At 36.1% G+C, this 24,845-nt stretch overlaps 1 protein-coding gene across 7 annotated transcripts in view; it reads right to left on the bottom strand.

The window, feature by feature from the left end:
* Window positions 1–24,845, bottom strand: part of LOC138814056 (Krueppel-like factor 12) — a 713,678-nt gene that overhangs the window by 143,041 nt on the left and 545,792 nt on the right. The gene's annotated exons all lie outside the window — the stretch shown is intronic.

The raw sequence follows: 24,845 nt of genomic DNA, 5'->3' as shown, positions 1-24,845 counted from the left end.
ACAAAGCATTATCTGTGTAGAACTGCATAAAACTATTTTATTAAGTGAAAACATCTGCTTCCTTGGCTTGACTTATCACTGCATTAGGTGTCAGTAAACTGAGTTTCAAGCTCTACAGTTGAGCCTTTCTACCTACCCTTCCTCAGAACTACCACCAAAAATAAAACAACCACAACAAAACAAAACCTTATTATAATCTGAATCACAACCAGCAAAAATACTGGGAAAACTCAACTTTACTATTTCTACCATCATGCTTGGTTCAAGAACTAGAACATACTCATTCTGAATAATCAAAAACAAAATAAAAAAGCAAAAATTTTTCAGCTGGTTACCACATTAATAAATGTTTAAGTCATTTCTAACAGTTTAGAACTTAACTTATAGTGCAGGACACAATATTCTTTTCTGAAATACCATACTCACCTTGTTTTAGAAGTATTGTATACTGTCTATGATTTTTGGGGGGAGGGGAGGGGAGGGGGATCAGTCATGGGGCTTGAACTCTGGGCCTGGGCTCTGTCCCTGAGCTCAAGGCTAGCACTCAACCACTTGAGCCATAGTGTCACTTAGGTTTTCTGGTGGTTAATTGGAGGTAAGAATCTCACCAACTATCCTGCCCAGGATAGCATTGAACCGCGATCCTCAGATCTCAGCCTCCTGAGTAGCTAAGATTACAGGTGTGAGCCACCAGTGCCAGCCTATGATAATTTTTTTTAGTTTTATTATCTTTAGGTCATTGCACCAAGGGGTTACAATTCAACATGTCAGTTTATGAGTACAATGCATCTTGGTCAACGTTACCTCTTTCATTGTTCTTCTACATCACTCCCAACCCCTATCAGTCCCTCCATTTTCCTAATCTGTCTATGACATTTTGCTCAACTCGAAGTCATGACCATTTTGTTCAAGTTTACTTAGTTTCACGAAAACATTTTTAAAATAAAGACTTTAGGATTTGATTCAGACCAACTATTCTTAGCCTATGATTACTGGGTATACATATATATACATATATATACATATATATACATACATACATGTACATCCATAAACACAACAAAGCAATTATGGAATGTTTACTTCTGAAGCCCAAAATAACCAAAGAATACTACTGACACCTGTCAGTCTAGCTTTGTCAGAGATAAGTATACTGTAACAGATTATTTTGATTATATCTAATTTAGTCAGGGTTTAATTCTATTACATGAAAACCAACATCTGTATTTCAAACTATATGATGTATCAGAACAAGGATATATAAAATTATGTTAAGTTGGTTATTTCATTCAAGATTATTGAATGAGCATACCCTTAAAGAACAAGAGCATACATTTTAAGAACAAAAGCTGTTTTGTAGGTTTTTCTTTGTGTAATATAAATTATAGTTCTACTCAAAACACACAAGAGGCAACAGCATGAGTGTTTATTCAACAACAATGGGAAAAGAAAGACACCAACTCAAAAACTATACCAGACCCAATAAACAGGGAAACAGATTGATACTTTAATGATTTATTCTTAGCCAATATAATTACCTGTGAACATATGAAGTAGAAAGATTAAAACTGAGCCATCTAAAATACTCCCATAAAATATTAAATAAGATTGTCATGTGGGGCTGGGAAGGTGGCTCAGTGGTAGAGCACTTGCCTTGCAGGCATGAGGCCCTGGGTTCAATTCCTCAGCACCACATAAGCAGAAAAAGCCAGAAGTGGTGCTGTGACTCAAGTGGTAGAGTGCTCGCCTTGAGCTAAAGAGTTGAGGGACAGTGCCTAGGCCCAGAGTTCAGACCCCATGACCGACAAAATCAATCAATCAATCAATCAATCAATCAATCAATCATGCTAAAAAAAAAGATTGTCATGTGCTGAAATTGAGAAACAATTATACAAATTTTCCTAACAATACTAAGAAACACCAAAGAACAAACCAAACACTATAAATCAAGCTACTTTCATAGAAATTTATGAACAGTATCTACTCCTCCAACTAGAAGGGTATGTTGGTTCACTGTCAGTATTAGCATTTATTTCTTGGTAGAATAATACAAGTTGTTTCTTATACACACACACATAGAAATTTCTTGAGGTTGCTTTCATAAAAGATGCCAACTGGTTTATAATTAAAAACACCTAAAGTAAAGACCAGGCATGGTAGCACATACCTGTAATTCCAGCTACTGATGGAGGCAGAGCACAGAAAGAGTCTCCATCTGAGGTTGGCCACATCAAAAGCAATAGACCCTGTCTGAAACGTAACTAAAGAATAAGGAGCTGGAGTGTGCCTCCATGAAAATATAGATTCTTTCCACTGCAAATTTGTTTTGTCCTAATTTTCTACTTAGACATAGATTCCTGTTTCCATTCACAAACCACGTGCTAAGGGGAGCAGGGGAATTCTAAAGCAGTACAATTACTCTCTATAAAAGTATAGAAGATATACACATCACTATGTATCTGTCATCCTACAACTGTACAATATAGACAGAGCTTTAACGTGAATTATGGGCTGTACCTAATCATGTGTTTATATAATTTCATGAAGCCATTTAATTTAAAAAATAACCTCATACCAAAGTTAAAGGAATCATTATGTAAGGTGGCAGGCCAAATTGCTCAGTAAATCTTGTTTGTCTTAAAAATGTAGTTTCAGTGATCAAGAAGTATTATATTCATAAACTGCTTTGTTGAATGGTAACTCTATTGTACAACTACTTACAGATAATGACATAAAAGATATAAACCAATGTAAAAAATGATAAAAAAATAAATAAAAGTAGTCTACTAGCTGTTAACAAGATCAGTTTACCTATCATTTGTAAAACTAATAACATAGAAATATAATCATAACATTTATAAATTAAAAAGAGAAAAAAGTTACAGCTTTTTCTCTCTCAGTATTAGAACATCTTTTGTTCTTATTTTTAAATTAGCACTATTTTTCAGCAGATGACTTAAAATATTTAAGTTTTACTACACAAGAAAACAAAACATGTTTTACAGAGTTTTAAAGGATGAAGGTTCATTTAAATATTTTTCCTAAACCATAATCTCATTCTGATGCCTGAGGCAAATGTTCTGTGCTAGTTACATATTTTAAAATATGCAATAATGTTTCCCTTTCTAAAACAGATTAATCTTTGTTACCAGATGGTCCTTGCTTTGGATTTTACAAAAGGATAGCCATAAAGAGGTGTTTTTGTAACATTATCTCACAGAGGCAAAATATATCAAATTTTAGGGAAAAGAAAACTTGATCTCAAAATGGTGGAGATTGTCCAACCCAGATTTGGAAATTATAACTCATAATAAACATACAGAGCAAAACCATCACCTTTTCCTTAAAGAAAGGTCTATTCGCAAAGGCGGGTTGGACTACTGGGGTAATTCAAGCAAGGAAGCAATCTAGAAAAGGTTGTATGTGGTTGTCTTCTTCTTTTTTTGGGGGGGGGGGAGGTCTGGTCATAGGGCCTGAACTCTGGGACTGGGCGCTTATCCCTGAGCTCTTCAGCTCAAGGCTAGCGCTCTACCACTTGAGACAGTGCCACTTCTGGCTTTTTTTTCTTTTTGCTTATGTGGTGCTGAAGAATCGAACCCTTAAATGCCTCAGGCATTTAAGGCAAGCGCTCTACCACTGAGCCACCTTCCCAGCCCCATGTGCTTGTGCTTGTCTTCTTGTAGGACATATTTACAAGAGACAGCAACTAGCAGGCAAGACTAATGGTGTAAAGTTGAGAGAATTCTCTCTCTCCCTTTCCCTAGAAATACAGGCAGGTGTGATGTGAAAGTGTCACAGGAAGAAATGCCACCATTTCTTAAAGGCTCTGCCACTTCCTCTTGAGTAATAGATTTAACCCCCTTATTCACTCCTTCATTCATTTGTGTGTGGGGAGGGGGGGGGGACTGGGGAGGGAGGTTCTAGGTTTAAACTCGGAGCCTAGGCACTGACCCAGAGCTTTTTTGCTAGTGCTCCTCCACTTGAGCCATTTCCTGTGTTTAGGTGGTTAATGGGAAGTAAGAGTCTCACAGGACTCTCCTGTCCTGCCCAGGCTTATTCTATTCCACAATCCTGAGATCTCAGCATCCTGAATAGCTAGGATGACAGGCTTGAGCCACAGGGTTTTTTTTGTGTTTTTTTTTTGTTTTGTTTTGTTTTTGTCGGTCGTGGGGCTTGAACTCTGGGCCTGGGCGCTGTCCCTCAGCTCTTCAGCTCAAGGCGAGCGCTCTACCACTTGAGCTACAGCGCCGCTTCCGGTTTTCTGGTGGTTTATTGGAGATAGGAGTCTCACGGTCTCTCCTGCCCGGGCTGGCTTTGAACCGCGATCCTCAGATCTCAGCCTCCTGAGTAGCTAGGATTACAGGCGTGAGCCACCAGCGCCCGGCTTGAGCCACAGTTTTAATTCTGTTCCAGCTCCTATAAAATCAGGGTAATGACCTTGTGAAAAACAACATTTTTGTTTTCAGCTGTGGGCTTCTAGGTAAAAGGGGTACAGAGCCATGCCAGCCTTTGGAACTCTCATAGTGACATTGTCTACTGTATATTTTTAATGGCCCTTTCTTGGCCTACAACTGTTTCAGGGCATACTTATTTATATATTTCAAGTGAAGCAGATAAAATGTGATTGGGGAATCTGTTTTGTAACTAACTTAATACATGAAAATGGCAGCATGGAACTGAGCGCTGCCCTTTAATTTTTTCTCTCAGAAATGGCACTCTACCACTGAAGTCACTGCTCCTGAGTCTCAAAGACTTTTTTGCCTGGGCTGGCTTTAAACCATGAACCTCAGATCTCAGTCTCCTGAGTAGCTGTGAGTAACTACGATTACAGGAGTGAGCACACTAGCACCCAGCTGATGCAAAATCATCAATGAATTGCAAACTCAAGTGGGTTATAAAATTTTCTTGGGAAAAGTGGGGGTAATGTAACGCAGGGGTTTCCATTGAGACATACAGAAATTTGAGATTTTTAACAAAGATCTATGTGCTTAGATAATTGGTTTTATTTGCCTTATTTATCACAGTAAAAATCAGTAACAATAAGGTAGGCATAAAAAAAGAGAAACAAGTGTTAAGGTAATAGTTTTTTTCTTACCACTGCTATAAACTGGATTAGTGTATGAAATATTTTCTTTTTTGTTTTAGACAAGGTCTCATTATGTAGTCTGAGCTAGCTTCTACTGACCATCCTCCTCCTGCCTCAGCCAATCAAATGATATGAGCCTGACATTTACCTGACATTGGCAAAACAATTCAAAAACACAAATAAGTAACCAGGACAGACAATAGGACAGTAGGCAAGATGAAGCCACCATTAGCACAAAGAAATAATATAGTAAGTTTATGTAATGCTCAGAGAAATGATGTTATTACACAAAACTGCAACCCAATGGGCTGAATTTTTGTTCCCCCAAAATGTAGACAAATTACTCAAGCATGTTGCCTAAATGGTGTCTTCTTTAGATGAAGACGTGAGTGAACCTTAAATGTATTTCCACTTTCATGTTCCCTGTACTATATATACTTTCTATAGCAAATACTGTAGGCCATGTTAAATATTAAACATTTCATTTTTCAGAAAGAATAAAAATAGTAAACAATAGCTTTCCTAAAAGCTTATTACTTTCTATATGATTCAACATTTAAAAGTACCTTGATTTTAATTTTCTTTCCTCTCTGGCATACTAGGGTTTGAAATCAGGGCCTCATGCTTGCTAGGTAGTTATTACACTGCTCAACCACACCTTCAGCACATTATTATTATTATTATTATCATCATCATCATCATCATCATCATCATCCATCAACATCTGCACTAGTTATTTTTATTTTTTATTTTTTTTTTAAATTGTATTTTATTTTATTTGACAACATACTGTACAGAGGGGCTACAATTACATGGGCAGGATAATGCATACATTTCTTACCAAGCATTGCAGCCTCCTCCTTTGTTTACACTTCACTTCCCTTCCCTGCCTCCCCCCTCCCCCCACCCAATTTTACCCCCCTCCCCCCACCCAATTATATCCCCCTCCCCCCCCCACACCGAAATTGTAAAGCTGGTTTTGACACTAGTTATTTTTAAAGAGTCTCACCATTATCATTAATTGCATTAGTTATTTTTAAAGAGTCTCACTTTTTTGCTGGACCTGACCTGAACTAAGACCATCTTATTTGCACTTCCCACAATGTCTGGGATGACAAATACATGCTAATACACACACCTTCTTTCCGATGAATTCAAGTCTCAAGCTATCCTGGAATCTCAGGTCGCACCAGAGCTCATAGGACAGGAACTCACAACACAACTGCTGGATGAGAAGGGGACTCATACATTTTGTGCAGGCTTGCCTTAGGCTAGGATCCTCCAGATCTCAGCCTCCAGAGAAAACAGGATTGTAAGTGTGAGCTGTGGAGTATAACTCCTAAGGGTTTTGTTAGTATAAAATATCCCCTAAGGGGGGAAAAATTTTTAAGTGAGGAGTCATTTATAGTTTTAATCTGGTTTTTGTGTTCCTAAACTCTAGTGAACCATGATGTTAGTAGAAGAAAATAACTATAACACCATAATTAGGAGAAAGTAACAAATCTTATTAAATTTTTATTTTCCAAAGGATTTAATACTACCCGTTTTAGGTTGATGGTATGTATATTTTACAGAAATTAATGTGTATGTCCACCTGTAATTTGAATAGACCTAAAGAAATGAGCCAAGCCAGATGCCAGTGGCTCACATCTGTAATCCTAGCTACTCAGGAGTCTGAAGTGGTTCAAAACCAGCCCAGGCAGATAAGTCTCTGGGACTCTTATCTCAAATGAACCACCAGAAAACCAGAAGTGGCTCTGTGGCTCAAGTGGTAGAGTACTAGCCTTGAGCTGAAGAGCTGAGGGACAATGCCCAGGACCAGAGTTCAAGCTCCACAACTGACCAAAAAAAAAAAAAAAAAAGAAAAGAAAAGAAAAGAAAAGGAGAAAACAAAGAAAAAAAGAAATGATCACTAAAATATGTTTTTCCAGCAATCTTAGAGGATTAAAACAATGGTATTGGAAATACAAGACTGTTACTCTATGTGTCTTGGGCAAACCTTTGTATACTTGAAACACTACCACAAACAACTCCAGGTGCAATACAATGCCTCAGTCCATCAATAAATGTTGATTGAATGTTATATTACTACTAGATAACCAGCCCAGCAGGGTGCTAAAACTGAAGCTGTTACAAAAGGATTTTTAACCTCTAACTTCAAGATTTTCATCACCTTTTTAGAGAACAACATTCAGAAACAATGAAACATATAAGCAAAAGAAAGTGTTTCAATCTTACAGCACCCAACAAACAGAAGGCATTAGAAATGAATTTGAGGAAGCATTGATTTTAACAACAATATACAAACAAAGAAGTACATGTTCAAGGAAGTACTTTTGTGACTAAGATCAATCTTCACTGATTATTTTGAAATGACAGGAAAACAAGCGTTTATACTAAATGCTTCTCCCACCCCACTTCATAAATGAAGAAATAGAAAGCTAGAGAAACTGCCAAAAGCAATTACACACAATGCCACATGAATCAGTGATCTAAACCTAGGAGTCATTTTTTTTTTCAGAACTCCACACTGTCCTGACCATCTTTCGAAGAGACAAAGAAAGAGAGCAGAGTTTTGAGAATTTTTGTTATGGTTCATGTATCCAGGAGTATATTTAACCTTCATTTTTGAAGTATTTTTGTGTCATTTTCACACTTGTGCTTTAAATGCACAAGCATAGGCATGCAGATGTATGTGTCTCTATAAAGGAGGCTTGGGTTAGGTCAAAGAGTATACTAAATGATCTCCAAATCCATTAAAAATCTACTTGCCCAATAAAGATTCTTGGCATTGGCCCAGAAGGTATCTAATGTTCACTAAATCCTAGGTAGACAGACAACCTGAAACCCTTTCACTGAACACAAAGGAATAAAGACACATAGAATTAAGAGATATAACATGTATGCACTACTATGTCAGACATCTTATCACCCCAGTATGTCAGTGTGAAGACTATTACTAATCACATTCTACAAACAGAAAGCAGAGATGAGACAAGACCTGGAGAGATTAAGAAAACTGGGTACACACGGATTGGGAGAAGATCTTTACTAGCCATACAACGGACAAGGGTCTCATATCTAAAATATACTTGGAACTCAAAAAATTAAACCCCCCAACAACAAGTCCTCAAAGAAACAACTGCCCAATAAATAAGTGGGCGAAAGACTTAAAGAGAAACTTCTCTGAAGAAGAAAGAAGGATGGCCAATAGACACATGAAGAAATGTTCAACATCCCTAGCCATAAAAGAAATGCAAATCAAAACAACATTGAGATACCACCTCACTCCAGTTAGAACAGCAAAAATCAAGAACTCTAACAACAACAGATGCTGGAGGGGATGTGGACAGAAAGGAACCTTACTTCATTGTTGGTGGGAATGTAAACTTGTTCAACCACTTTGGAAAGCAGTATGGAGGTTCCTCAAAAGACATCACATAGAACTCCCCTATGACCCAGCAATCCCACTTTTGGACATTTACCCAAATGTTTACAAACAAGACCACACTAAAGCTACCAGCACAACTATGTTTATTGCAGCATTATTTACCATAGCTAAGATCTGGAACCAACCCAGATGCCCCTCAGTAGATGAATGGATCAAGAAAATGTGGTATATATACACAATGGAATTCTATGCCTCCATCAGAAAGAATGACATTGCCCCATTTGTTAGGAAATGGAAAAACTTGGAAAAAAATTATATGAAGTGAAGTAAGCCAGGCCCAAAGAAACATAGGTCCCATGGTTTCCCTTATTTGTAATATCTAATATATGTATGAGTCAAGTGGAAAAGGTCAGATAATGTGATGTCAGGAAAATGAACCCTTAGATGTGTATTTTAATTTTTTTTTCTTTCATGCATGAGTTTCTAACGCATTTATAAGATTATCTCTTTGTTGCTTTGTATGTCCCTCCCCCACAGTATAACCCCTGCTTTCACTATATTTGATGTCAGTATAACTTGTGGAGGAGATGGGGAAAAACCAGTTGTTTAAGGATACAGGTGGACCTGTTGCAACAATGAGAAGTACAAGTTGTCATGTCCAAAAACGAGCTTTATAACGTAGGTGCGGGGGGGGGGGGGGGGGGGGGGGAAGGAGAAGGATTGGGATGGGGGGAGGGGGGAGGCTCGGAAGGGATGTGAAGGGTAAACAAAGGAGGAGGCTGCAATGCTTGGTAAGAAATGTACGCATTATCCTGCCTATGTAATTGTAACTCCTCTGTACAGTATGTTCACAAATAAAATTAAATTAAATTAAAAAAAAAAAAGAAAACTGGGTACAGTATCGCAATCTCCTCAAGTGTGGACTGCTGTATCAAAACACAACCTTCAGTGGTTTCTGATAAAGAGATCCATGACCTTAACAGTAATATAATACTGACTCCCACACCTGATTTTACAATGTATAGCTTCAAATCAGAAGCGACCCTGAATCCTTGTCATTAGCTCGTTTCATGCAATGTAGAGATGATAGTGTTGTTTAAGAGAAGAAAGGACACAAGTAAAAGCTTGCAGAGATGTTAGCATACTCCTATTTACATGGCCTCCTTTCAGCTTAACATCAGAACTTACTTACCTTTGCAGTAAAAGACCAAAGTTCAATTGTCTATACTCATGAAGGGGCCATGAAAAAAGTAACCCTATGTAACAGATTAAAATTCTAAAAACAAAAAAAATTATGTTGCGTTTTAAATTCATGTGATTCCAGGAGATTTCCCCCCATAATTGTATTCTCCCATCTCCTAGTGAAATCCTTTTGTAGTTCTTGAAAGCAAGATAAATGATAGCAAGATAGACGACCATAGATACATGCAGTTTCGAGATGACTACTCTGAGCAGGAACAAAACCAAATTAAATTTGAAAAGGTACATTTGAAACCTTGGAGAGCAAGCACAACAACCAGGATGTGAAGATTTAAGATTCCAGAAAGCAAACAGCTCCAGGAGAGTGATTATCCTTCTATAGCACTTTTCTTTCAAACGCAATGACATTGCCAGTAGTAACTGAAAGAAAGACCTCTAAACTGCTGACTATTGGACGGATACTTATCAACAAAAAATGATGAAAGCCAGAGACAATGGAAGAATGTCTTTAAATTCAAGGTAACTTTCCAGGTACTTAGGTTTGGTTAGACAAAGTGTCTTAAATATCTTCTTAAAGTGATATTTGTGTCCTGACACCTAAATGGGCATTTTGTTTCATGTATTCTCAAAATGCCAGAACATTTCCCTCTGGAGAGGGAAAAGTAGAGAAAAGCAGAGAATTAAAGGCGGAATTAAAAATTAAGGTAAGAATTCTGGAATAGAAAGACCTCTGAGCTTTGGTCAAGCATTAAAAAAAAAAATTAAGGTAAGAGATAATCAAAGAGAATTATCTAAAATTATCAACAGTGAAGATTTTCATCTAAACCTAGTCATTCCTTTGCTCTCTAGCCCATCATACACCTGCTATTCTAAGAGCCTCTTGTTACCTACCCTCTTTCATTTTGTCATCATAATGTATGTAATTTATTTGGAAGAGATGGCTGGATTAGTAGTAAACATACTCAGAATTTGCAGTCTACTACAAGTACAAAATGCTGTATTAGATGTGCTTGCCAATGCTTCTTATCCACAGCTACTATATTCTTATACCATCTTGTAGTGTGGGGCTAAACATGAGTCTTCTTGATTCTTGATTCTGCCAATGGGATGTCTTGTACAGAGTCAGAAGGGGGAAGTGAGACGGGTCACCTCCTTGCTCATTGGCTGCTGAACACAATTATATGATATGCATTTCCCACTTGGCATGAGAGGTAGGGTAACTCATCAGTAACCAGAAGACACCAGTAGCAGCTTCCTCATCTGGTCCATAGCATCATGAAGTTAATAGTAGGCAGGTTGATCCAACTTCAATCCCTATTTCTCAACAATGGATTACTACAAGCCGTTCTTCCTCTATTTTAAATTCCTGTTCTGGTTCAAACACATGGAATGGTGACTGTTTCCTACAGTATATACTGACTCACGTAATAGGATGGAAAATAAATAATATGCTGATATTTCAAAAGAAAGTTAAGGAGGGTTAAGAAAATACAGGTAGTCATCACCAAATGTATCATATTACAGGACAATGAACACAGCAAACATGAACGTTCCACAATCTCATCCCTTCATTCCTCCACTCAGCTTCCAACTGCAAATACTGTCCTTACTTTGCTGACAATTCTGGGCCCTCCACACATATCTGTGTGCTCATTTCTCTTCCAAATACTTTTCATCACACTCAACTCTCCCCTAACTCACATACATCTTTAGTATTTGGCTCAACGCTTCTTCCTTAAAACACTCCCAGTACTGATTTTGGCCCCATTTAATGTTTTCCTCTGGAATGCCATAATATGATGTCCCAGCCCAACTTTTCCACTGGCTAGGCCATATTAAAATTACCAGAAGTCAGGCTGGGAAGGTGGCTCAGTGGTAAGAAAGAGAAAAGAAAGAAAAAGAAAGAAAGAAAGAAAGAAAGAAAGAAAGAAAGAAAGAAAGAAAGAAAGAAAGAAAGAAAGAAAGAAAGAAAGAAAGAAAGAAAGAAAGAAAGAAAGAAAGAAAGAAAGAAAGAAAAGAAAGAGAGAGAGAGAGAGAGAAAGAAAGAAAGAAAGAAAGAAAGAAAGAAAGAAAGAAAGAGAGAGAGAGAGAGAGAAAGAAAGAAAGAAAGAAAGAAAGAAAGAAAGAAAGAAAGAAAGAAAGAAAGAAAGAAAGAAAGAAAGAAAGAAAGAAAGAAAGAAAGAAAGTGGAAGTGGTGCTGTGGCTCAAGTGGTAGAGCGCAGCCTTCAGCTGAAGAGCTGAGGGACAGCACCCAGGCTCAGAGTTCAGGCCCCATGACCGGACCCCCCCAAAAAAACAAAAAAAATACCAGAAGTCTGGGGCTCCTTTTAGTTGGGAATACTAAGAGAGAATGGTTCTATAATTCCTCACTGGTCTATGAAGAGAGTTAATTATACCAGTTTAAAAGAATACACTCCTCACTTGATATGATGAAATATTCAATCGTTAAAGAGTTTCCAGAAATAATATGAAGGCTCAAAGCAAAGGAAGATTTACTAGAGAAGATTCTTACTATTCGGTAAGCTATGTTTTTGGCATGAAAGATGGCTGTGTGCATGGTCTTGTGTCTTCTACAATGGAAAATGACTGGGGTAGGTTGGGAGGGATAATTGGGAATGTTTAAAGGGCTGACATCAAGATGCATTGTATTCATTTGTCAAATGCCAACTCCTTTGTACAACTACTTAAAGATAACTCAAAAAAAACTAAACACAATATACTAGGAAAAAAAAAGAAAATGATTCCTTCAGACATGCAATATTCTGACATGAGAATTCTAGTCCAGATATTCCTGTCTGTCTAGCTCTTCAGCTACAAATAAAACCTCAAAATTAAATCAACATGCTTGTATATCAGTACAACCCACCTATACACTTGGTAAACTGATTTTGTGGTTGATGATCTTCACTTAGGTACTTTGAATATGAGTTACATATTTAAAGAGAAATAAGAATGAAAAATGGAGTTATTAATTTCATTTGCTATTTTTAACATGCAAGCCTTCAGAAATGGTTAGACAGCTTATGGATTACCAAGTTCTATCTAGCCCATTCTTTTTACTGCAAATATTTATAATTTCACATTGCTAAATCATCTTCCCAAGGGGATGTGGCAAAGGTGAGTAGGATGAACAATGGATCATGGTTGGCATGTATTGTCAGACAAACTGAAAACAACAACAACAACAAGCCTTTTGCAGCATTATTTACCATAGCTAAGATATAGAACCAACCCAGATGCCCCTCAGTAGATGAATGGATCAACAAAAAGAGTCAGACTTTTAAGTGCAGAAAAACCTAGGTTCAGCTATGGAAACAGCAATGACAAAGAATGAAGAACCAATGAGCCTTCAGAAGAACAGAGGTTTTATTCTGTACACTGCTCCATTCTAGACACCTGGTGTGCTAGTGGATTAAATGAAGGAAATACAGTCTGTGAGGCACTGCTGGTCCTATCTGCCCATCTCTTTCAGATATTCTTTGGTCAGTGCACTGACATATTTTCATGGAAATAAGCCTAAAGGAAGAATGTCTATCCTGTCAAGGATACATGTGTCTATGTGCCTAATAATAAAATGATTTGCATTAAAAATCATAAGTGAAAAACTAATCATATCATTTTACCCAGAAACATTATAATGGATTCAGCAACCGATCTAAATGACTAGTTTTAGTACCCTGGCCATTTGATAATGAGCTGTTAAAATAACTGAAATCAATGGTCAATTTAACTAAGTCTGGTCTCATCTCTGTTCCCACTAAATGACAATTCCAAAAAGTAGTTAAAGAAATCACTTCAAAAGACTCAACTTCCAAAATATAAGCAAGTAGGAGAATAAGCATTAAACGTGCAACAGCTTTGAGAATCATCTTTCAGTCAACTGAGAAGCTTATTGAAAAAGCTTTATTAGATAGGTAATTTCATCATTAGCATGATTATAAAGATGGTAACCAGAGGTAGTTTTGGTATAGCTATCTTTTTCTCTTTTAATATTGAGAAATCATATGCCTTTTATATGTAACAGTCTTAAGCCAACTTATATAGAAAACTGACTATATTTTGTCCTCAAAGTTCTGGGAAGTGGAATTACTAAAATCTGACTTTACCATTCCTTTCCTAGGGTCTGTATTCGTTTTGGTGGACTTTTGCTGAACACTATACAATCCTTCATTAAGCCTGAAGTCTTTTTTTTTTTGCCAGTCATGGAGCCTCAACTCTGGGCCTGGGTGCTTTCCCTCAGCTCTGCAGCTCAAGGCTAATGCTCTAACTCTTGGGCCACAGTGACACTTCTAGCTTTTTTCTGCTTCTGTGGTGCTGAGGAATCAAACCCAGCGCCTCATGCACGCAAGGCAAGCACTCTACCACTGATCCACCTCCTTTCCATCTTTAATGAACTATTTTGTCTAACCAATAATACATGAAATAAATTGCATCTATTTGTGGTCCAGGTAATGTAGATACACTGTGAAAAGATAATACTCTGTTCTCAGGAGAAAGAAAAAGTTGAGTCTGAAATATCAGTAAAATGCACTAATAAGCATGTTTCAAAAGTACTAAACATAGCTGACATTGATGCTACATTCAAAAGCCTAACCATAGTGTTTACACAAGCACTCAGAATTTATAATTTGAATAGTAAACATATGGCACCACTCAAAAAAAGCACTGAAGCAAATAACTCATTAAAAATGCAAATTAATACAAGTGAACTTGCCTAGCTAAAAAAGCAAGTAAAGGAACCAAAGGCTACACCCAAAGTGAAAGAGGCAGGGTTGAGGGATACACACAGAATTCTGATGAAATCAATGAGCCTTCAGTGCTGTGGAATACTTATCAAGGAAGAAGCAGCTCTGAGTTTTTTATTACTGAGCTCCTTCTCAAACGATGATGATTTCAGATAAGGTATTTATGGATTGTCTGAATATCTGACCTTGGAACTACTTTATGGACATAAGATATATTGCATTTTTATGGAGAAAATAGGCAACTCAATGGAGATAAGTCATTCCTATTATCAACAGAGAGAAAGAAAGCTGGGATGGAGGAAGTCTGAGACTTCCCCAGTGAAACATTCTGAGCCTGCTCAGTATAGTTTAAGCAATTATGCATGCGATAAATTAGGGCAGATTATAAATCAATTAGTGAATCTTACTAGGAAACCATATGCCCATGTAAAATCCATCACATGATATTCTTTTCACAATAAAATTCAGTCCTGATGAGCTCAGCTATTTAGGAAAATGTCATTGGAGGAATGTCAGTCTATTGTGAATTATAATCTATCCAAAACGAATTTTTATTATCTTGGGCAGAGAGCACTGCCTTTTCACAAAAGTGTAGTAAGGACTCAGCATCAACTAAGCATGCCCTATTCTACATAACACCCACTAGCTACCTAGGCAAATGCCCTACCTGAACTGGCAGCGCTAATACAGCTCAAGTCACTGAAATAAATGGAGGTCGGCAAACTAACCATTACCTTGACAACTGTTTAGTATGAGTAAAGTGCTAGTTCTCAAACTTCTAGTGATTGAAGATCTCAGCAAAATGCTTATTTTTAAAATTAACTAAGGTGAGATTTTAAGAATTTAAGAAACGTAAGAATCTTGCATGGAACTTTTAATTATCTTAGGATGGAAATAGTCCTAGCTACTTTATAGGTTGAGGCAGAAGGATCACATGAGCCCAGTAGTTCCAGTCCAGTAGGAACAATACGGCAAGACAGTGTCTCAAAACAAATTAATACCGCTCATATAAAGTTGGAACTATCTAGAGCCTCTGAAAAATGGCATTTTATTCCTGTATTTCAAAGATGAGAAATACAATTCTTGTATTTTCTGGAAAGAATGCCTATCTGCTAAATTGTGGGATAGTCATCTGTCTACGTCTATCCTATTTAGATTTTGTGGTATATCGCTTTTAATTGACATAAAACTGAAAAAGGTGAAAATGAAATGTATTTCTATGAAGTAGCTCTATGAAATATATCTCTGAAAGGATTTTCAAATTTTTATGTTCAATCAATCTTGCTTTATATATTTTTGTGACACATTTTTAGTTGTTTACAAGTTTAGAATTGTTTTATTATCCTAATGAACTCCAGTAAAAATCCCTCTACCTTATTATGTTTCCTGTGTTAAAATACGAGTACTGTAAAGTATGTTTCCATGGCAAATCTGTCGGCATTCCTCTAATTTCAACTTTCATTTGTTTGACTCCAGCAGTGTTTTTCTCTGTACATCATATATAAATACGTTTTCAAACACAAACCAATAATTTTAATCTTTTAGTTTTCTATTACTACAAAAATAAGTACTATAGACCCTTTGACTTTAAAGAACATTTAAGATTCCTATATCACAGGAACAGGGTCAAGAGTCTAGCTGGGACTAGTCTTAGATCCTAGAGTCCCATTTTTGAGCCTTAACTTTCTATGCCTTTTCCTTCTAAGCTATTTCCTCCATCTAGTTTCGGAAAACCTGTTTTCATCAGGTCCATTTGGATAATCATTCTTTCTTAAAACCAATTATAATATAACCCAATCAAAAGGCTGAAATCCACTCAGAGGATTCTACAGATTATATGTAATCTGGCCTCAGGCAGATTAAAAACTCTTGGAAGCCAAATTACCAGATGCATTTAGATTTAGTATAATCAATTTTGATCATCACAACTTGTTGCTTTCTATTTCTCCCATCCTTGTATCTGAGATACACACCCAAAATGAAACTGCTTTTTTAACTTACTTGCTATAATGTCTACTTTTTCTTCTTCTACTTGTTTTTAGAAACATATATTGTATTTTATTCTTTTACTAATAGGTTCTTATTCATTTTGAACCAATCATAATTAATAGTCATAGATGATGAAAGAGGACATTAGGAAAGTAATTCCCAATGTCTTCTCCAAACATAAATAGTCCAATATTATTATTTTACCACTTCATTGAAATCCAACAAATCAAATGCTAGTAATAGTATTTTTAAAAGAAAGCACATGTGTGAGCTTGCTGGGTCATCACTCCATTTTACTTTTCAGGTCACACTCTTTAAGTCCATTCATACCTTCCCCAAATATTACATATTGTATACTATATATGCTGTATATATGTAATATATATTATTTAGGTTGTAAACTTTTGTAAACTTTCAGATTTCTTGGTTTTCTATACTCAAAACTGTCCTTCTTTCCCCTAAATTTTGGAAAATATTTCACAGAATGACTGAGTTGCAATACAAGTTGCTAGAACCTTTTCTCTCAGTACTTGAAAATATTACCTGCCTGCAAGCTGTAGCTGTTGCTAACAAGAAGCAGGATTTCATTCTATCAGAGCTGTTCTTCATAAGGTGATATTTTCTCGTTATTTTATGTAGTTTTCTCCTCTATCTGTTTCTGTTTCACTTTTATTCATAAAGGTTAAACACTAAACAAATCACATTTTAGATATGATATGAATTCTGCTTTGTTCTCAGTCGGCATTTTCTCTAATGCTGATATTAATCTCAAAGTAATCCCAGGTTACAGTTTCATGATAAGTGTAGGTATGTAGATCCTTTATTGATAAAGGAATGGTAACAACTCGAAAGTAAGGAAGGATACACACATTTCATTATTTGGGTGCTGTTTTTTTTTCTATAACTGTTTTGTGGAAGGTGAAGTCTTCAGAGTATCTAGTCTTCCATGTTGCTGGAGTAGCATGATCAATCAAGAAAAACTAATCAAACCATTGTTGCTGACCATCAATAATGTGAAGTCATTTTCTGAAGGTTATTTTATTACCACAATTTGTAACACAAAGAACACAAATCCTCCATACTTCTAAGTTATCTCAATTTTTAAAAACGAGATATACAAGACACTATGTTGAAAACAAACTTTGCAACTTGCGGGGGGGGGGGGTGGGGGGAGTTGAGGGAAGTGGGGATGGAAGGGATGGTAGGGGAAAAACAAAGGAGGGAGTAACAATGCTCTATAGGAAATGGACTCAGTATCTTGCTCATGTAACTGTAACCCCTCTGTACAGTATCTTTACAATAAAAAATATATTAAGAAACACTGTTTGGGGCACTAACTATAGTTTAAATGTAGGTTCTCATACTTGCTGGGCCAATATTGTACCCTTTGAGCCATGTCACCACCATGGTGGTTATTTTGCTGGTTATTTTAGAGACTGAGATTCATAAATCTTTCTGCCCATGGTTGACTTTGAACTGTGATCATTTGGGTCTTAGCTGCCTGAATAGCTAGGATTACAGACATATGCAACTGATGTCAGGTTGAGTATGTTGAATGAAGTAGATGCTTAAAAGAAAAAAAATCCAATTGATCCAGCGTATTAAATCTCATTCACATGATAAGAACTAAATAGGCCATCAAAGTAATACAACTATAAAACAACCGTACCATTTTTCTTTAGGTATAAATATATAATTCAAGAAACAAATGAGCAACCAAATGAGAGAGACCTGCATCCATGCAGTTCACAATTGCATTGCAATGTTTGGGACACGATAAATATATAGATTTTTTTTTAAAGTTGTTAATTTCTCCCTGAGGAAGAACTGTATCTAATTTCTGTCCTGAACTTCATTGTAGGCCCTCTCTCTCTTTAGCCTGAGACCCCAAAAAATTCAGAAGAGTTAATGTGACATGAGCAGTTGCTTTGCTATGGACCTTCCTGCATAGGGAGTACACATGCAGCCAGGCACCAGTGTCTCAAACCTGTAATCCTAGCTACTCAGGAGGCTGAGATCTGAGGATCGCGGTTTGAAGCAAGCAAGAAAATCGAAGACTTTTATCTCCAATTAACCACCAGAAGACTAAAAGTAGCAGTGCACTAGCCTTGAGTGCAAAAGCTCAGGGACAGTGTCCAGGCCCTGAGTTCAAGTCCCACAATCAGAAAAATAACAAGACAAAACATGCCTATTATAGTTAATGTATCTTGATATTCTGCAATCTAGGTAAAACTTCTTATTTTTGCTGTCATAAAGAACTTTAAGATAAAATGACAATATCTCAGTTTAGCATTTCCCTTCGACCTTCAAATCCAGAAGCGTGCTGAAGATTATCTTTCATGCATCTTAGACCCTTAACGGGTCATAGGAGTTACGCCGACTTTATCCTTAATCTTAGAAAGGCATAAACTCAAAGTAAATTTAATTAAAGTACCTTACTCCATCGCCTCTATTTCACAACAGAAAACGGTCATCTGTATGGATAATCACATAAAATTATACCAATGCTAATAAAGAGGAAAGTCTTTTACTTTTTTCCTACATAAAATTTAACCTTAAAATTTTAGTATTTTTTTTTTACGTAAAAAAGAACTTGTCATCTTGGCATGGCATGGAGTTATTCTACATAGGCAAATCTAAAAAGGAGCAAAAAAATTTCAAAGAATGAAATTTTATTGTTTGAACATATTTCTGACCTAAACAGTCCAGAATTTGTTCCATTATATAATATTGCCCAGAATTCCTCAGTATTGGGTCTAGTTATTCTGTCATTTGGTTCACTGATCCCAGCCACTGAAAGGCAGCCTTCACAGTCACATCAGAATCGCTTTTCTAAGGGAGAGATTATCTAATAGGAAAAGGGAAGGCAGGACCTGAAGCATTTCAAATGGGTCGCCCACAGAAAGCCTGCTTGGCAAAGGAAGATTTTTTCCAAAACCTGAATAAAATAAAGTTGGACCAGGTGCAGATGGCACATGCCTATAATACCAGCTGCACAGGAGGCTGAGATATGAGGATGGAGATTTGAAGCCAGCTCACGTTGGAAAGTCCACTTGATTCTTATCTCTAATAGCTACCAAAAAGCTGGAAACAGAGCTGTGGCTCAAGTGGTAGAGCACTAATCTTGAGCACAAAAAGCTCAGAGACAGTGCCAGGCCTTGAGCTTAGACACTAGGGCCAGTACGCATGTGAGCATGCATATGCATACTCACCATATGCGCATGCGCATGTACACACACACACACACACACACACACACACACACACACACACACACACAAACAAGGTCAGTGTTGTTGAGAGAACTGTTAAAGATAGCAGAACTGGGTATACTGAGAAACTTCAAGTAAGTTCATGCAGATGGAGCAGGACACTTAGGCAAAGTCAATGTCAGAAGGACATGGAGATCAGGAAATCATATGCCTTGGACCCTTTTAGGAGATGTCAACAACTTCGGATTTTATTTTGAAAAGGAAATGTATTTGTATGTTGGATTATTTATGCTGGACTCAGGAGCTGAACTCAGGGTCTATTTGGGCAATTGCCTGTCTAGCACAATACCACTCCAGCCACACTTCCAGCTCAGCCTTTTGCTAATTACTTTGAAGGGAAGTTTCATCTACTTTTATGCTTGGGGTGGACTCAAACTGCCAAAATCCAGATCTGAGCCACCTGAATAGCTAAAATTATAGGCATGAGTCATCAGTACCTGACTAAGAAGGGAAATCTTCAAATCAAGATTTCATATAATAAGATTTATGGTTTGGAAAGGTTTCCCTCTACCCGCCTTCCCCATGGAGATAGAACCTAGAGAACCTCATACATGGTAAGCAAGAACTCTACCACTATATCTTAGACTTCAGATTTATGTTTTAAATGATCGTTTTGACTATGATGGGAATAAGTAACCCTGTAGAAGAGAGCAAGAACTTTTCATAGAAGATGAATCTGAACTACTGAAAATGTCAATTAAAACACATCAAAGCAACAGATAAACAACCTATTTACTTTCCTCTTCACTTATGTACCAAATTACTGATGCTCTGGATTCATTGCCTTTCTTGTTTTCTTTTTCTGTTTCACTTCTGCTTATGCTACTATTTCAAGGATCATTTCTGACAAAATCCTATCTACTCTATATAAACCATCTGAGAAATGATTCCTTGATGAACTTTACCATTATGACACAAAGGTATTTGCTTCAAGCCTAATGTTTTTACTATGGCACTTAAGGCAAAAAAGTCAGGAAGATAATTATACACTGTAGCCAATTGCTATATATAACTCTAATTAGCAAATGTTAATTTATCTATAACAAGAAGCATTAGATGAGATACTGAAATTCATACATGTAAAATTACACTGTGCTTTAGAAGAGTGTTAGAGAGCTCAGGAAGAGGGAGAGAAAAAGCTACAGGACAGACAGAAGATAATATAAGTACAGGTAACATAAGTAATATTTATATGTTAAAAGTAAATGTATTTATATGATTATTTCTTTGTTGCTTTGTATGTCCCTCCCACAGTATAACCCTTGCTTTCACTGTATTTGATGTCGGTATAATTTGTGGAGGGGAAGGGGAAAAACAAGTCGTTTAAATAAGGATACAGGTGGACCCATTGCAACAATGAGAAGTACAAGTTGTCATGTGGAAAACGAACTTTACAACTTTGGGGGGGGGTCGGGGGAGGATTGGGTGGCAGGGAGAGGAGGCTTGGAAGGGATGGGAAGGGGAAACATAAGGAGGAGGCTACAATGCTTGATAAGAAATGTACTCATTATCTTGCCCATGAAATTATAACCCCTCTGTACAGTTTTTTCACAATAATAAAAAAAAGTAAATGTAAAATATACCTGTTTATCTGGCTGGCTAGCTGTATTTTTTGAGGAAAACCAATACTTGAGGACCTTGTACTTGGCTAGGCATTTGCTCTATTTGAGCCACTCAACCTCTAGATTGTTTGGAAATAATCTGTAGTATTAGGGGATCTAAAATTTGAGTTATACTAAGTAGCAACAAGAGTGTGTATATATATATATATTTTCCCCTGAACAACTGGGGCAGGCACTTGTAACAGGATCTCTCTCAACATCTGCAATATGGAAATCAGTATTACTTAGCTAAAACATCAAAAAAATCTGGAAATCTGAAGGGTCAACTTTCTTTTTAAAATCTCACCATAAAATTTTGAATTGCTGATTATTATTTGTGTACTTCAATAACTTAGTACTGATTTAAATTCCTGCGTGCTAAAACATACTTATAGAAAACTCATGGACAAATAGGTATTGTAAACTAAAAAAAGAGAAAGAAAAGGAAACAAAAATCAAATAGCAAAGGACTACCATTTACTAAAGAAAACAAAACAATACCATTACATTTCTAAAGAATTTTATATATCAAGAAGAGTCAGTAAAGATAATGGGCAATACAGGGTTCACCAAGTATAAGCCAAATGTAGCAGTTAGGTTGAGAGCACAATATTTTTTCAATATTTAAGTGCAATGCCACTGTATTTTTACTGTTGTGTAGAAATTATAAGATAAAAAGAGCTGAAAACAATTTGTGTTTAAAAAAAAAAAAGACACTAAGTAGAAGGTACTTACTTCAAAAAAGTTTTGCATTTTTTTCCAAAAAGAAAAATTAGACATTGACTTTCTAGGCCTATTCTGTGTAAGATTTCCTTCAAGTAATTATAGTTAAACTGGGAATATTAGTAATGATATGATATAGTTTGTTTTATGAGGACATATTGATCTTACACACATACCTGCAACAAAACACATATGGACATGATCTTGAGCATGCCCATAGTAAAAGCATATTTAGTCTCATTTATAGTTTATTATCATCAGATAAATAATGAGTGATTTCCTATGACTCACTCCTACGCACTGAACCTTACTGCTTATCTTACACCTCACATAAGAATTGAGTCATAGATTTTTTTACAAGCTTTACTCTGAGCTGTGTTCAAAAAAAATGAACTATATATCAACCAAAATACCTTCCTAACCAAGAACTGAAAAGCAAAACTTATAAAACTGCTTTGTCTTTCTGACTGAATACTTTAAATGCTCTTTCTTTAAAAACAGCAAAAACTTCATTTGCTAGCAAGATTTTCCCAGAAAGAACTACTCCTTTTATTCTCATTGGTTGTTATTTTCTTTAAATTAGCTTCTAAAAACAATAGTTGTAAGTGGAGTTATTTTCATATAGTTTTAAACACTAACTAAAGGGGAATAGATTCTTGAATTTTTAGTGAAAAATAACAGAAACTCACTTTAATTGCTTCTATCATGTTGTTAAAGTTTAGGTGAGGCACCGTTTTGATCTACCACCCTGCCCAAGGCCCCAGAATGGATTTTCCTATACCAAGTGCCTCATAATCAAGCTGAACTTTCAAACTGGCCAGATTTTCAAAAAGCAAGAGATGCTAGTCAATCCAAGTCACGGTAGTAAGTTGTCTCTGTTTTACCCAATAAGAAAAATAACTCTGAAATGACCACTCTTTCATTTGCTCATTTTCTGATTTGCTAAGCACTTTCCTGTCTATAAATCCACACATTTCTGCTCAACTCATCAAAACACTCATTCTATTTGATAGAATGTGGGGTTATACACTGTAAGTTTACAAATAAGAGGCCAATTCAATATTGCAGCTAAACTGTTTATGATTGCCTTTTGACATTATATAATCTAATTCTCAAGTAAGTCAAGAGAAACTAGTCATGTTACTCATTCAAGCACAATATAATTGCTGAAGAGAAATGTGCTGAAGCCACTGTAAATACATCTGAAATAATCTGAATTCTAGCACTCTAGCTGACCATCAAATTCAGAATAAATTTTGCTAATAATCGCAATACTTCCTTGCAAATAAAAATAGAAGCAATAAAAGCAAAAAACACAAATAATTTCAGCAGTGTAAAAACAAAATATTGGGCTAGACCTTCCTATTTTCTAGAAGATATGTAAAGATATACAAATATACTTTTAAGAGTCTGAGTATGTTAGGAAAAAACTCAATAATAAACTTTGAAAGGCTTTCCTATAGTATAAATCAATGTTATTTCAAGTATATTTTCATATATTTTAAGAAAACATAGACTGCTTTATAAATTGCTATGTATGGATAAAAAATCCCACTTAGAAAATGTCTTCTTGCCATAAGTGAATGCATTAGCATTAGGTCACTCTTCAACATTTGTGTGTGTGTGTGTGTGTGTGTGTGTGTGTGTGTGTGTGTGTGTGTGTGTGTGTGTGTGTGTGTGTGTGTGTGTGTGTGTGTGTGTGTGTGTGTGAATACGTTCTGTAACTTAATTCTGCATCAAGAATGCAACTTAAAATGGACTTAATGAATACAATTTTTCAAGAATCTTTGGAAATGATGAGTTCTGGGGAAGTAAGCTTTCAAAATAATTATAATCAAAGCTGGTTTGGGAAGAACTTGGAATTCCTGGATAAATAGACATTTCTTTACCTTCTTATCCAAAATGCAAGTATGTATGATAATCTTGTCCCATGTACAATCTGTTGAATTATGTCTACTTCTGCAGATGCAAGTGCTATCTTGTTGTAGATAGAAGAGAAATTGGTAAACTCTACAGTTTTCTTATGACTTTTATATATAAAGAAGTTTCTGTGTGTACCCAGCATCTTTGAACCATTTATTTCTTGATTATGAATGAGATACAAAATTCATGGAGAAACTCCTCTGCATGTGATCCATTTCCCAACAAAGAGTAATACCAACTCAAAAACCCAAGGAATAATTTCCTAAGGGGTGATTAACTTCTAGAAAAACTACTTTCTCACTACTGCCACCTGCGGCTGGCTTTACAACAGCATCATTTACTGTATTTTAATTCTGTAGTCTTAGGACTAGCTCCAACATTATGGCCTCATGTTTTGTTTACTAATTTTACCTTCTTAGTTCAAAGACTTGGGAATTGGATTATTTAGAGAAGTCTTAATTAAATTAACAAATTGTCTTCCTTATCAGAAATCCCTTCTAAACTATGCCATAATCTGGATATACTGTGGAACAGCCCCAGAGAAGGAAAATACTGAGTAAAATATCTTACTTCTTCAGGTGAACTGCTAAACTCTTAGAGCAATAGATGGTTCTTCTGTTCTCAAGAAAAGATAAATGATTTTGAAAGAACTTTTGCTGAAGATTTTAAAAGATTCTAGAATCAAACATTTATTCAGTATATCTGACAGCTACAGAACTGTTACAGCCATGAACTTAACAAAAAAGACCTTAGCAGATATATTTTTTAAAAAATAGAAATTTCACAAAACTATAGTCAAAGAATCAAGCTATTTTGCTTACAACTGACATCTGGTTAAATAAAAAATTGTGCACCAATAAAGATTCTGACAAACCAACTAAAAAACAGAATTATGCAGAATTACCTAACCACTTT

The sequence above is a fragment of the Dipodomys merriami genome, unplaced genomic scaffold (assembly GCF_024711535.1).
Source record: "Dipodomys merriami isolate MVZ:Mamm:240054 unplaced genomic scaffold, mDipMer1.0.p SCAF_6, whole genome shotgun sequence".
In the NCBI taxonomy this organism is placed as follows: Eukaryota; Metazoa; Chordata; class Mammalia; order Rodentia; family Heteromyidae; genus Dipodomys; species Dipodomys merriami.
The sequence above is the reverse complement of the archived record's forward strand: the minus strand, read 5'-3'. Positions and strand labels throughout refer to the sequence as shown.